Below are 16,242 nucleotides of genomic sequence, written 5' to 3'. Positions count from 1 at the left end.
TCTGTCTGTCTGTCTGTCTGTCTGTCTGTCTGTCTGTCTGTCTGTCTGTCTGTCTGTCTGTCTGTCTGTCTGTCTGTCTGTCTGTCTGTCTGTCTGTTGTCTGTCTGTCTGTCTGTCCCTCTGCTTGTTCTTCCATTGTGACTCTTTACTTCTGTCTAAAACGTGACTACAGAATTCTTCTTACGGTAGCTAATTTGACACTTGTAACAGTTGTGGTTGTTGAACATGTGTTGTCAATAATGGCACCATTTTTTCCCCACAGGATCCAATGTAGGAGAGGAGAAAAGAGGAATCTAGGATAGGGGGAGAAACGCGGAGGTCCTAATGTTTAAAACCACCAAAACCTGACCAGAGGGTTGGCCTACAGCTAACATTGTAGTTAAACCACCAGGAGGACCAGAGGACAGGCCTACAGCTAACATTGTAGTTAAACCACCAGGAGGACCAGAGGACAGGCCTACAGCTAACATTGTAGTTAAACCACCAGGAGGACCAGAGGGCTGGCCTACAGCTAACATTGTAGTTAAACCACCAGGAGGACCAGAGGACAGGCCTACAGCTAACATTGTAGTTAAACCACCAGGAGGACCAGAGGACAGGCCTACAGCTAACATTGTAGTTAAACCACCAGGAGGACCAGAGGGCTGGCCTACAGCTAACATTGTAGTTAAACCACCAGGAGGACCAGAGGACAGGCCTACAGCTAACATTGTAGTTAAACCACCAGGAGGACCAGAGGACAGGCCTACAGCTAACATTGTAGTTAAACCACCAGGAGGACCAGAGGACAGGCCTACAGCTAACATTGTAGTTAAACCACCAGGAGGACCAGAGGACAGGCCTACAGCTAACATTGTAGTTAAACCACCAGGAGGACCAGAGGACAGGCCTACAGCTAACATTGTAGTTAAACCACCAGGAGGACCAGAGGGCAGGCCTACAGCTAACATTGTAGTTAAACCACCAGGAGGACCAGAGGACAGGCCTACAGCTAACATTGTAGTTAAACCACCAGGAGGACCAGAGGACAGGCCTACAGCTAACATTGTAGTTGAACCACCAGGAGGACCAGAGGACAGGCCTACAGCTAACATTGTAGTTAAACCACCAGGAGGACCAGAGGACAGGCCTACAGCTAACATTGTAGTTAAACCACCAGGAGGACCAGAGGACAGGCCTACAGCTAACATTGTAGTTAAACCACCAGGAGGACCAGAGGACAGGCCTACAGCTAACATTGTAGTTAAACCACCAGGAGGACCAGAGGACAGGCCTACAGCTAACATTGTAGTTATAACACCAGGATGACCAGAGGACAGGCCTACAGCTAACATTGTAGTTAAACCACCAGGAGGAACAGAGGACAGGCCTACAGCTAACATTGTAGTTAAACCACCAGGAGGACCAGAGGGCAGGCCTACAGCTAACATTGTAGTTAAACCACCAGGAGGACCAGAGGGTTGGCCTACAGCTAACATTGTAGTTAAACCACCAGGAGGACCAGAGGACAGGCCTACAGCTAACATTGTAGTTAAACCACCAGGAGGACCAGAGGACAGGCCTACAGCTAACATTGTAGTTAAACCACCAGGAGGACCAGAGGACAGGCCTACAGCTAACATTGTAGTTAAACCACCAGGAGGACCAGAGGACAGGCCTACAGCTAACATTGTAGTTAAACCACCAGGAGGACCAGAGGACAGGCCTACAGCTAACATTGTAGTTGAACGTGTTCAGTGTTGAATAGTGTACAGATGAACTATTGATTGTTCATGAACTGCACTTTCTACCATTATTTATTGTCTGCACTATGTCTCCATTATGTGTTGTTATGTATGCTCAGAGCCTCAACCAACATTTCCCCATGGGGTAATAAAGTCATGATCTTATCTTGTTGAGGTCATTCAAACTCTGGCTTGTTAAGGTAGGCTTTTGACACATTCATAAGGTTGACAAGTAGAGGTTGTGATTGATGGCTGGTGGTAAACTTGGACAAGTTGTTTTTCACATTCACAACATCAGACTCAAGTGAGAGGTCACTGAGTCAGGGAGTGGAACCAGGTCACGTTCTTCTGGGAAAGAGTAACACACACACACACACACACACACACACACACACACACACACACACACACACACACACACACACACACACACACACACACACACACACACACACACACACACACACACACACACACACACACACACACACACACACACACACACACACACACACACACACACACACACACACACACACACACACACACACACACACACACACACACACACACACACACACACACACACACACACACACACACACACACACACACACACACACACACACACACACACACACACACACACACACACACACACACACACACACACACACACACACACACACACACACACACACACACACACACACACACACACACACACACACACACACACACACACACACACACACACACACACACACACACACACACACACACACACACACACACACACACACACACACACACACACACACACACACACACACACACACACACACACACACACACACACACACACACACACACACACACACACACACACACACACACACACACACACACACACACACACACACACACACACACACACACACACACACACACACACACACACACACACACACACACACACACACACACACACACACACACACACACACACACACACACACACACACACACACACACACACACACACCACACACACACACACACACACACACACACACACACACACACACACACACACACACACACACACACACACACACACACACACACACACACACACACACACACACACACACACACACACACACACACACACCGAACTGAGAGAACAGTGGTGTGTGCAGATATGGTTGAGCAGGTGGGCCTGGGGGGTAATGAGTGATGTTTCAGTCAAAACAAATCCCAGACAGAGGTTGTGTGTTAGGGTTGAATGGCTGGAACCCCGTTACGAAGATTACCAAGATTAACCACTCCCTTTTCCCGGGATAAATATCTGCGGAAACCTGTAAAGTATAACGAATTATTTCTATGAACTGCATGACGTGAAATGGAACTGTTAAATTATACTCGATGTCTAAATTTGGCTTCTCTACGGCCTTCTCTCTGCTCTCTGCATGACCAATCATCAACACTCATACAGCCCATCTCAGTGTGGAACGCATTTCATAATGCATGTAGACCTATCATCTCATCACGGTAACACTTTATCTGTGACAGATAGGCCTACATTTCCTGCAACATAGTCTATGCTACAGTAATATATAGACTGAATGCACGTCTAATTCACACACCTCCATCTGGCTTTCGGAGGTCACCTTATTTTTGAATTGTAAAGATAGTTTTTCTTATTGTAGCTGCAGCGTTTTAAAACAGCCTATCACTCCAATATCATGGCTTTAAATCAGTTTAAACGTGAGCATTCTCTCACATTCTTTCTCTCTATCAAGTCCATTGAAATTGTATCCAAAATAGATCATTTGTTGAAGATTGATATATAGGCCTATACAGTTGAAGTCGGAAGTATACATACACTTAGGTTGGAGTCATTATAACTCGTTTTTCAACCTCTCCACAAATTTCTTGTTAACAAACTATAATTTGGCAAATCGGTTAGGACATCTACTTTTTGCATGACACAAGTAATTGTTCTAACGATTGTTTACAGACAGATTATTTAACTTATAATTCACTGTATCACAATTCCAGAGGGTCAGAAGTTTACATACACTAAGTTCACTGTGCCTTTAAACAGCTTGGAAAAATCCAGAAAATTATGTCATGGCTTTAGAAGCTTCCAATAGGTTAATTGACATAATTTGAGTCAATTGGAGGTGTACCTGTGGATGTATTTCAAGGCCTACCTTAAAACTAAGTGCCTCTTTGCTTGATATCATGGGAAAATCTAAATCCTTGGGAGCAATTTGCAAACACCTGAAGGTACCACACTCATCTGTACAAACAATAGTACGCAAGTATACATTTTACATTTTAGCAGACGCTCTTATCCAGAGCGACTTACAGTAGGAATTCACATTTCGTACATTTTTTTTTCTTCGTACTGGTCCCCCGTGGGAAACGAACCCACAACCCTGGCGTTGCAAACACCATGCTCTACCAACTGAGCCACATGGGACCACACAGTATAAACACCATGGGACCACGCAGCCGTCATACCGCTCAGGAAGGAGACGCGTTCTGTCTCCTAAAGATGAACGTACTTTGGTGCGAAAACTGCAAATCAATCCCACAACAGCAAAAGACCTTGTGAAGATGCAGGAGGAAACAGGTACAAAAGTATCTATATCCACAGTTAAACGAGTCCTATATCGACATAACCTGAAAGGTCGCTCCAAACCTGGCCAAAAGAGCACTCTTCCTTGGCTAAATGGAAAAATCTGGAAATTGATGAAAGAACGAGATTATGCTCTAAAAATAGCCCTAAAGTCCCAATTAGAGCATGACAGACGTAGGTTTACCATGTTGAGGAATAAGGTAATGAAAGAAATCAGACAGGCCAAGGAAAACGTTTTTATTAACATAAGCAAAGGGAAATTCTAAATTGATCTGGGAGAATCTAAAAAGGTTAACAGGAAAAGAACATAGTAACACTGCAAAAAGACTAGAAATCATGGTGAATAACAATCTAACACAGGATGCAGTCGAAATAGCAATAGCCTTTTATTCCTACTTTATTGACTGTCAGGGTACTGACACAGAACCCCTCCACTGGTTTCTTAGGCTCAGTGCTAGTGAATGACGTTCAACCTGTCTTCATCATAAGGGAGGTTTCTGAGTCAAAGGTGAACAAGGTGATTAGCTCACTAAAGAACTCTAAAGCCAAAGATGTGTTTGGGCTGGACTCTATCTTTCTTAAAAACTACAAAGAGTCACTCATTGGCCCCATTACTAAGGTCACCAACGCATCTATTGGTCAGGGGGTGTTTTCAAGGGTATGGAAGTCGGCCATAATAACAGCCATCTTTAAATCGGGTGACCCTGCTGACGTGAGTAACTACAGGCCCATTAGTATACTACCTGTGGTGTCGAAGGTTGTTGAAAAGTGTGTAGCAGAACAACTGATTGCCCACCTCAACAACAGCCCCTTCACATTACACTCCATGCAGTTTGGCTTCAGAGCGAAACACTCCACAGAAACGGTCAAATTCTTTCTTCTGGAAAATGTGAAGTCCAAGATGGATAAAGGGGGCGTTGTTGGGACTGCATTTCTGGACCTAAGGAAGGCTTTTGATACTGTTAACCATGAGGTTCTCGTCACAAAATTGTCCAGGTTCAGCTTTTCCCCCGATGCCTTGAGATGGATGAAATCATACTTTGAAGGCAGAACTCAGTGTGTCAGAGTGAGCAATGAGCTGTGGCTCACTCTTAGCTATGATGTGGGCGTGCCCCAAGGGTCAATACTGGGGCCCCTCCTGTTCAGCCTGTACATTAATGATCTGCCTTCTGTCTGTACTGGGTCTGAAGTTCAAATGTATGCAGATGATACAGTGATATATGTGCATGCAAAGAGCAAACAACAAGCTGCACAAGAACTCACTACTGTACTGGTCCAAGTTACAAAGTGGCTCAGTGACTCTTGTTTGCATTTCAATGTGTAAAAAACTGTCTGCATGTTCTTCACAAAGAGGGCAACAGATGCTACTGAGCCAGATTCTGTGTCAGGGGAGAAGCTCCAGGTGGTATCTGATTTTAAGTTTTTATTTATTTATTTCACCTTTATTTAACCAGGTAGGCTAGTTGAGAACAAGTTCTCATTTGCAACTGCGACCTGGCCAAGATAAAGCATAGCAGTTAACACATACAACACATGGAATGAACAAAACATACAGTCAATAATACAGTAGAAAAAAGAAAACAAAAAGTATATATACAGTGAGTGCAAATTAGGTAAAATAAGGGAATTAAGGCAATAAATAGGCCATGGTGGAAAAGTAATTACAATATGGCAATTAAACACTGGAATGATACATGTGCAAAAGATGGATGTGCAAGTAGAGATACTGGGGTGCAAAAGGAGCAGAATAAATAAATAAATACAGTATGGGGATGAGGTAGATAGATGGGCTGTATACAGATGGGCTATGAACAGGTGCAGTGATCTGTGAGCTGCTCTGACAGCTGGTGCTTGAAGCTAGTGAGGGAGATGGGAATCTCCAGCTTCAGAGAATTTTGCAGTTCGTTCCAGTCATTGGCAGCAGAGAACTGGAAGGAAAGGCGACCAAAGGAGAAATTGGCTTTGGGGGTGACCAGTGAGGTATACCTGCTGGAGCGCATGCTACGAGTGGGTGCTGCTATGGTGACCAGCGAGCTGAGATAAGGCGGGGCTTTACCTAGCAGAGACTTGTAGATAACCTGTAGCCAGTGGGTTTGGCGACGAGTATGAAGTGAGGGCCAGCCAACGAGAGCGTATAGGTCGCAATGGTGGGTAGTGTATGGGGCTTTGGTGACAAAACGGATGGCAATGTGATAGACTGCATCCAGTTTGTTGAGTAGAGTGTTGGAGGCTATTTTATAGATGACATCGCCGAAGTCGAGGATCGGTAGGATGGTCAGTTTTACGAGGGTATGTTTGGCAGCATGAGTGAAGAATGCTTTGTTGCGAAATAGGAAGCCGATTCTAGATTTAATTTTGGATTGGAGATGCTTAATATGAGTCTGGAAGGAGAGTTTACAGTCTAGCCAGACACCCAGATATTTGTAGTTATCCATGTATTCTAAGTCAGAGCCGTCCAGAGTAGTGATGCTGGATGGGCAGGCAGGTGCGGGCAATGATCGGTTGAATAGCATGCATTTAGTTTTATTTGCGTTCAAGAGCAGTTGGAGGCCACGGAAGGAGAGTTGTATGGCATTGAAGCTCGTCTGGAGGTTAGTTAACACAGTGTCCAAAGAAGGGCCAGAAGTATACAGAATGGTGTCGTCTGCGTAGAGGTGGATCAGAGAATCACCAGCAGCAAGAGCGACATCATTGATGTATACAGAGAAGAGAGTCGGACCAAGAATTGAACCCTGTGGCACCCCCATAGAGACTGCCAGAGGTCCGGACAACAGGCCCTCCGATTTGAGACACTGAACTCTATCAGAGAAGTAGTTGGTGAACCAGGCGAGGCAATCATTTGAGAAAACAAGGCTGTTGAGTCTGCCAATAAGAATGTGGTGATTGACAGAGTCGAAAGCCTTGGCCAGGTCGATGAATACAGCTGCACAGTAATGTCTCTTATCGATGCTGGTTAGGATATCGTTAAGGACCTTGAGCGTGGCTGAGGTGCAAGTACCTTGGCATCATACTTGATTCCAACCTCTCTTTTAAAAACCAGGTGAAAAAGGTAATTCAAATAACCAAATTCAACCTTGCTAATTTCCGATTTATACAAAATTGTTTGAGTACAGAGGTAACAAAACTGTACTTCAAATCTATGAAACTCCCCCACTTAACATACTGCTTGACTAGTTGGGCCCAAGCTTGCAGTACAGCATTAAAACCCATTCAGTCTGTCTCCAAACAGGCTCTCAAAGTGCTTGATAGGAAGCCCAATAGCCATCATCACTGTTACATCCTCAGAAAGCATGATGAAAATCTTGTGCAATATACCGACGCATGTCTTGTATTCAAGATCCTAAATGGGCAGGCTCCCTCTCCACTCAGTACTTTTGTTAAACAGAAAACCCAAACATATGGCAGCAGATCCACAAGGTCTGCCATGAGAGGTGACTGTATAGTTCCCTTAAGGAAAACCACCTTTAGTCAATCTGCTTTCTCTGTGAGAGCTTCCCATGTCTGGAATACACTGCCGTCAGACATACATAACTGCACCACCTATCACACTTTCACAAAAAACATGAAGACATGGCTAAAGGTCAATCAGATTTGTGAACATAATCCCTAGCTGTGTATTGCTGCTTTCCATGTTGTCTTGCTGTCTGTAGCTTGTGAGGTGAGGAAACACTTTGTTGCTTTTATGGGTTTTGTCTTGTTGCTTTTTGTGCTACGTTGCTCTGTCTGCATGCTATGTCTTGCTTGTCCTATGTTGCTCTGCGTGTGCTCACTGCTCATTGATTGTCTGTATTGTAATTGTTTTTAAAAACCTGCCCAGGGACTGCGGTTGAAAATTAGCCGGTTGGCTAAAACCGGCACTTTTACTGAAATGTTGATTAATGTGCACTGTCCCTGTAAAAATAAAAATAAACTTAAACTTAAACTTATGGAAGAAGCCACTGCTCCAAAACTGGCATTAAAAAAAGCCAGACTACGGTTTGCAACTGCACATGGGGACAAAGATCGTACTTTTTGGAGAAATGTCCTCTGATCTGATGAAACAAAAATAGAACTGTTTGGCCATCATGACCATCATTATGTTTGGAGTAAAAAGGGGGAGGCTTGCAAGCCAAAGAACACCATCCCAACCGTGAAGCACGGAGGTGGCAGCATCATGTTGTGGGGGTGCTTTGCTGCAGGAGGGCCTGGTGCACTTCACAAAATAGATGGCATCATGAGAAAGGAAAATGATGTGGATATATTGAAGCAACATCTCAAGACATCAGTCAGGAAGTCAAGAACACAAAGGCAACCTGCCTAAATGACTACAGACCCGTAGCACTCACGTCCATAGCCATGAAGTGCTTTGAAAGGCTGGTAATGGCTCACATCAACACCATTATCCCAGAAACCCTAGACCCACTCCAATTTGCATACCGCCCAAGCAGATCCACAGATGATGCAATCTCTATTGCACTCCACACTGCCCTTTCCCACCTGGACTAAAGGAACACCTACATCACTGGGGCAAAGCTGCCTGCCATCCAGGACCTCTACACCAGGCGGTGTCAGAGGAAGGCCCTGAAAATTGTCAAAGACCCCAGCCACCCCAGTTATACACTGTTCTGTCTACTACCGCATGGCAAGCGGTACCGGAGTGCCAAGTCTAGGACAAAAAGGCTTCTCAACAGTTTTTACCCCCAAGCCAATAGACTCCTGAACAGGTAACCAAATGGTTACCCGGACTATTTGCATTGTGTGCCCCCCCCCCAACCCCTCTTTTAAGCTGCTGCTACTCTCTGTTTATCTTATATGCATAGTCACTTTAACTATACATTTATGTACATACTACCTCAATTGGCCCGACCAACCAGTGCTCCCACACATTGGCTAACCGGGCTATCTGCATTGTGTCCCACCACCCGCCAACCCCTCTTTTTACGCTACTGCTACTCTCTGTTCATCATATATGCATAGTCACTTTAACCATGTCTACATGTACATACTACCTCAATCAGCCTGACTAACCGGTGTCTGTATATAGCCTTGCTACTCTTATTTTCAAATGTCCTTTTACTGTTGTTTTTTTCTTTACTTACCTACACACACACACACACACACACACACACACACACACACACACACACACACACACACACACACACACACACACACACACACACACACACACACACACACACACACACACACACACACACACACACACACACACACACACACATACCTTTTTTTCTTCTTCGCACTATTGGTTAGAGCCTGTAAGTAAGCATTTCACTGTAAGGTCTACACCTGTTGTATTCGGCGCACGTGACAAATAAACTTTGATTTGATTTGAAATGGGTCTTCCAAATGGACACTGACCCCAAGCATACTTCCAAAGTTGTGGCAAAATGCCTTAAGGACAACAAAGTCAAGGTATTGGAGTGGCCATCACAAAGCCCTGACCTCAATCCTTTTGAAAATTTGTGGGCAGAACTGAAAAAGCGTGTGAGCAAGGAGGCCTACAAACCTGACTCAGTTACACCAGCTCTGTCAGGAGGAATGGGCCAAAATGTACCCAACTTATTGTGGGAAGCTTGTGGAAGGCTACCCAAAACGTTTGACCAAGGTTAAACAATTTAAAGGCAATGCTACCAAATACTAATTGAGTGTATATAAACTTCTGACCCACTGGGAATGTGATGAAAGAAATTAAAGCTGAAATAAATCATTCTCTCTACTATTATTCTGACATTTCACATTCTTAAAATAAAGTGGTGTTCCTAACTGACCTAAGACAGGGAATTTTTACTAGGATTAAATGTCAGAAATTGTGAAAAACTGAGTTTAAATGTATTTGGCTAAGGTGTATCTAAACATCCGACTTCAACTGTGGATGTTCTACCCTACCTCATTCAGGTAATACATTCAATGCAGTATTAGCCTTATATTTAGCTAATTAATAATGGGTTATGCATAATAAGCTTCTAACTTATAGCCTCTGTCTCTTGCTCAATAAACACACACCTGTGCTCAGCTGGACTCTCTCCTAAAAAAGGCTCCTTAGCTCTTGGAGTCCCATGCAGGAAAAGCTAGACTAGAATATGCTGGACATTTGTTTTTTGCATTTCTTATACCAATAGACTATTGGAAGAGGGATGCAAGCTCTTTGCTGAATGTTAAATACAGCAGCCAACAGAACTCACAGGTAGTTTGAAATAAGAGTGAATGCACATTGGCTGTAGGCTATAGAAGTTATTTATTCAGACCCATAACCATTTAATGTTCCTGAAGAGAAGTGAAAGCCTTCTGCAACTAATTCTAGTCCTATATTACTCAACAATGTCATTAGAATGATGAAGATAAGGACAACAAAACCTATTTCATTTAACTGTTGAAAGCGAGGAAGGACTGAAGCAACAATAGAGAGAGAAAGAGGAGGTAGACTAATAACATTAGAGGAAATATTATAAAAGGTATATTTGAATCAGCCTACTAATTATACAAATAGTCCCTATTATATTTCAAAATTAAAATCAAATTCGCTAGCCTGTACTTGTAACTTTGTTTGCCGTGTGTGCTGCACCAGAATCACATGTTCTCTCCCTGCTTTATCATGGTTTGAAAGATTCCAGTCCATATAATACAGTATGATACAATTCAGTACAGTAATACAGTTCACACTAAAAAAGATTAGCCTACTGGAGCTAGTTTCATTTATTTACCCAGGGAGCATAGCTACATCTACGGCACAATCATTTGTGTTTTTTTTGGCTTGGGCTCATTAAATATCTTCAATGTAGGGCTCATTAAATATCTTCAATGTAGGGCTCATTAAATATCTTCAATGTAGGGCTCATTAAATATCTTCAATGTAGGGCTCATTAAATATCTTCAATGTAGGGCTCATTAGGCTCAGGTAGTATCAGGCTTGAATTTTCCATCAAAGCTCTAAACAAATCCAGACAAAGGCCTATTTATATGCTTTATAAGCTTTTGAAGTACACTTCCGGTTTTGGCAGGAAATACTCGGTTACATGGGCGTAAAGTGATTTATTCTCGAGAATGAAACATTTGTAAAGAAAATATTCAACCCTTGTGTGTGTGTGTGTGTGTTGGGCCAGGCTTCCTCCCATTCTTCCCCTGCTGCTCTGTGTTCGTGCTGTCACGGCTGGAGCTCAGGACAAGGCTACAACGCCGCTGGCATCCACCCCAGCACAGCCCACACACACACACACACACACACACACACACACACACACACACACACACACACACACACACACACACACACACACACACACACACACACACACACACACACACACACACACACACACACACACACACACACACACACACACACAAGTATTATATAGTAGGCCTGTGGTTGCCTGTATGTTTGAAGAGAACACGTACACACACACACACTCCATCAACAATGCCTTCTCCAGCGGTAACAGCATATACTCTGATAAACAGTCTTTACCCACACACAGAAGCAATCAGAGCTCTGGCTTTCTCCAAATAGAACACCATGGCAACAACTCACTTACCAGCACTCAACAGCCTTTGTGATGTTGCCAACATGTTGCTCACCTGTTGCGCAATCATCGCCAATCGAACCTGGTCACCCCTGCCTCGCCCAGAGACGTCGTTCACCTTCTCTCCCCAGACACTGTGAAGGGTTGTTAAGGGTCATTAAAGGTCCTTTTGGTGATGTAACCGGTCCCCATGAGGCAAGGTGACGATTTCCAATATTGCCACATCTGCAGGCGGGCGGTTGCACCATCACTTAGGGCCTTGAGTTCAGGGAACATTGCTTTGTCTCCCTCTGAGAGATGTTATATGCTCTTCTTGAAAAGAGGCCATTTTATGATGCACTTACATATTTATTTGTGTAAGCGAATCTTCCTTTTTGCTAAATGCTAAATGCTTAGCATTGAGAATCTGATAGAGGCCTACAACAATCCATTCACGTGTTCTCTCGCTCTGTTGAATGCTATTAGCATTTAGCATTGGGAATTAGCAATTCATGTTTGTGTTCTTTCTCACTATTAGCACAAGTGCTATTAGTGATTATCAATTAACAGTGAGAATCTAAAGAACAGCAATCCATTTCAGTGTTCTTCTCTCTGATTAATGCTATTAGCATTTAGTATTGAGATTCTGAAGTAGGCCTATGGCAATCCATGTTGTGTTTTTCCCTCTGTGAATCATATTTTCGTATTTAGTATTTGATATCCTATTTGCTAACTCACGCTCTTTTCCATAAGTGATTAGCATTAGCAACCCACACCCCCTGGGGTATTCACCAGTAAGGTTGTTTTTCGGTTTGTTTGTTTTAACCTTAGAGGCACTGTTGGTTTTGTGAGGAGAACACAGTGTAAGCAAACGAAGGAGAGGAGAGGAGAGGAGAGGAGAGGAGAGGAGAGGAGAGGAGAGGAGAGGAGAGGAGAGGAGAGGAGAGGAGAGGAGAAAGAAGAGTGGAGTTGAAAGGATGAGAGTCAAACCTGCAACCATTTTCTGCAGAACTCATAGAATGTTTTCCCTCTCTCCTCTTTCTCCTCTCTCTTCTTGTCTCTCTCCTCTTCTCCCCTCTCTCCTCCTCTCTCTGCTCATCTCTTCTTCCAAAGACAAGTGTTATGTTCTTTTAGCCCTGTCTCCATGACAACCCCCAGAAGCCCTCTCAAGCGGCCTCGCAACGCACCAAGTGGCCAAACTCTCTCTGTTCTCGGCAACCTCCGGCAATACGGCACCTGTTTGGCTGCTCCGTGTTAGTCCCTTTTGTGTTTGTGTGGATGTGGGTGGGGAGTGTTGGGGAGGAAGGGTGTACAGTGGTTTCTCCCTCCCAGTGTGGAGACTCTTTTGTGGGGAGAATGAGTGTGGATGTAGGGGCATCTGGAGCTTTGCCAAGTTGGGCCTCTTCTGGTCTGTCTGCTTCTACACAATCTCTCAATTTCAATTTAAGGGGCTTTATTGGCATGGGAAACATATGTTTACATTCACCAAGCAAGTGAAATAGATAATAAACAGAAGTGAAATTAATAATAAAAATGAATAGTAAACAAAAGAATAAAGACATTTCAAATGTCATATTATGTTTATATACAGTGTTGTAATCATGTGCAAATAGTTAAAGTACAAAAGGGAAAATAAATAAACATAAATATGGGTTGTATTTACAATGGTGTTTGTTCTTCACTGGTTGCCCTTTTCTTGTGGTAACAGGACACAAATCTTGCTGCTGTGATTATACACTGTGGTATTTCACTCAATAGATATGAGAGTTTATCAAAATTGGATTTGTTTTCTAATTATTTCTGGGTCTGTGTAATCTGAGGGAAATATGTGTCTCTAATTTGGTCATACATTTGGCAGGAGGTTAGGAAGTGCAGCTCAGTTTCCACCTCATTTTGTGGGCAGTGTGCACCTAGCCTGTCTTTTCTTGAGAGCGTGGTCTGCTTTCGGAGGCCTTTCTCAATAGCAAGGCTATGCTCACTGAGTCTGTACATTCTGGGTCAGTCAAAGTGGTCAAGTATTCTGCCACTGTGTACTCTCTGTTTAGGGCCAAATAGCATTCTAGTTTGCTCTGTTTTTTTGTAAATTCTTTCCAATGTGTCAAGTTCTTATCTTTTAGTTTTTTCGTGATCTGGTTGGGTCTAATTGTGTTGATGTCCTGGGGCTCTGTGGGGTCTGTTTGTGTTTGTGAACAGAGCCCCAGGACCAGCTTGCTTAGGGGACTCTTCTCCAGGTTCATCTCTCTGTAGATGATGGCTTTGTTATGGAAGGTTTAGGAATCGCTTCCTTTTAGGTGGTTGTAGAATTGAACAGCTCTTTTCTGGATTTTGATAATTAGTGGGTATCAGCCTAATTCTGCTCTGCAGACCTCACAACCATAAATGGCAATGGGTTCTTTAACTGATTCAAGTATTTTTAGCCCGATCCTAAATGGTATGTCAAATTTCATGTTCCTTTTGATGGCATAGAAGGCCCTTCTTGCCTTGTCTCTCAGATTGTTCACAGCTTTGTGGAAGTTACCTGTGGTGCTGTTGTTTAGAACGAGGTACAGTTGAAGTCGGAAGTTTACATACACCTAAGCCAAATACATTTAAACAAAAATGTTCACAATTCCTGACATTTAATCCTAGTAAAAATTCCCTGTCTTAGGTCAGTTAGGATCACCACTTTATTTTAAGACTGTGAAATGTCAGAATAATAGTAGAGAGAATGATTTATTTCAGCTTTAATTTCTTTCATCACATTCCCAGTGGGTCAGAAGTTTACATACACTCAATTAGTATTTGGTATCATTGCCTTTAAATTGTTTAAATTGTGTCAAAATGTTTCGGGTAGACTTCCACAAGCTTCCCACAATAAGTTGGGTGAATTTTGGCCCATTCCTCCTGACAGAGCTGTTGTAAATTAGTCAGGTTTGTAGGCCTCCTTGCCCGCACACGCTTTTTCAGTTCTGCCCACACATTTTCTATGGGATTGAGGTCAGGACTTTGTGATGTCCACTCCAATACCTTGACTTTGTTGTCCTTAAGGGATTTTGCCTTTGGAAGTATGCTTGGGGTCATTGCCCATTTGGAAGACCCATTTGCGACCAAGCTTTAACTTCCTGACTAATGTCTTGAGATGTTGCTTCAATATATCCACATAATTTTCCTTCCTCATGAAACCATTTATTTTGTGAAGTGCACCAGTCCCTCCTGCAGCAAAGCACCCCCACAACATGATGGTGCCACCCCCGTGCTTCACGGTTGGGCTGGTGTTCTTTGGCTTGCAAGCCTCCCCCTTTTTCCTCCAAACATAACGATGGTCATTATGGCCAAACAGTTCTATTTTTGTTTCATCAGACCAGAGGACATTTCTCCAAAAAGTACGATCTTTGTCCCCATGTGCAGTTGCAAACTGTAGTCTGGCTTTTTTATGGCGGTTTTGGAGCAGTGGCTTCTTCCTTGCTGAGCGGCCTTTCAGGTTATGTCGACATAGGACTCGTTTAACTGTGGATATAGATACTTTTGTACCTGTTTCCTCCAGCATCGTCACAAGGTCCTTTGCTGTTGTTCTGGGATTAATTTGCACTTTTCACACCAAAGTACGTTCATCTCTAGGAGACAGAACGTGTCTCTGTCCTGAGCGGTATGACTGCTGCGTGGTCCCATGGTGTTTATACTTGCGTGCTATGGTTTGTACAGATGAACGAGGTGCCTTCAGGAGTTTGGAAATTGCTCTCAAGGATGAACCAGACTTGTGGAAGTCTACATTCTTTTCTGAGTTCTTGGCTGATATCTTTTGATTTTCCCATGATGTCAAAGTAAGAGGCACTGAGTTTGAAGGTAAGCCTTGAAATACATCCACAGGTACACCTCCAATTGACTCAAATTATGTCAATTAGCCTATCAGAAGTTTCAAAGTCATTACATCATTTTCTGGAATTTTACAAGCTGTTTAAAGGCACAGTCAACTTAGTGTATGTAAACTTCTGACCCAGTGGAATTGTGATACAGTGAATTATAAGTGAAATAATCTGTCTGTAAACAATTGTTGGAACAATTACTTGTGTCATGCACAAAGTAGATGTCCTAACCGACTTGCCAAAACTATAGTTTGTTTTCAAGAAATTTGTGGAGAGGTTGAAAAACGAGTTTTAATGACTCCAACCTAAGTGTATGTATACTTTTGACTTCAACTGTATCGTTTTTTTGTGTGCTCTAGGGCAATGGTGTCTAGATGGAATTTGTATTGTCTCTCTCTCTCTCTCTCTCTCTCTCTCTCTCTCTCTCTCTCTCTTTCTTTCTCTCCTTATCTCTTTATCAATTTCAATTAAATTAAATGTTCTTTATTGGCATGACATAACAATGTATATATTGCCAATGCGTA

This window comes from Salmo salar, chromosome 07 (assembly GCF_965601325.2).
Source record: "Salmo salar chromosome 07, fSalSal1, whole genome shotgun sequence".
Taxonomy (NCBI): Eukaryota; Metazoa; Chordata; class Actinopteri; order Salmoniformes; family Salmonidae; genus Salmo; species Salmo salar.
Note: the sequence above shows the minus strand (reverse complement) of the source record.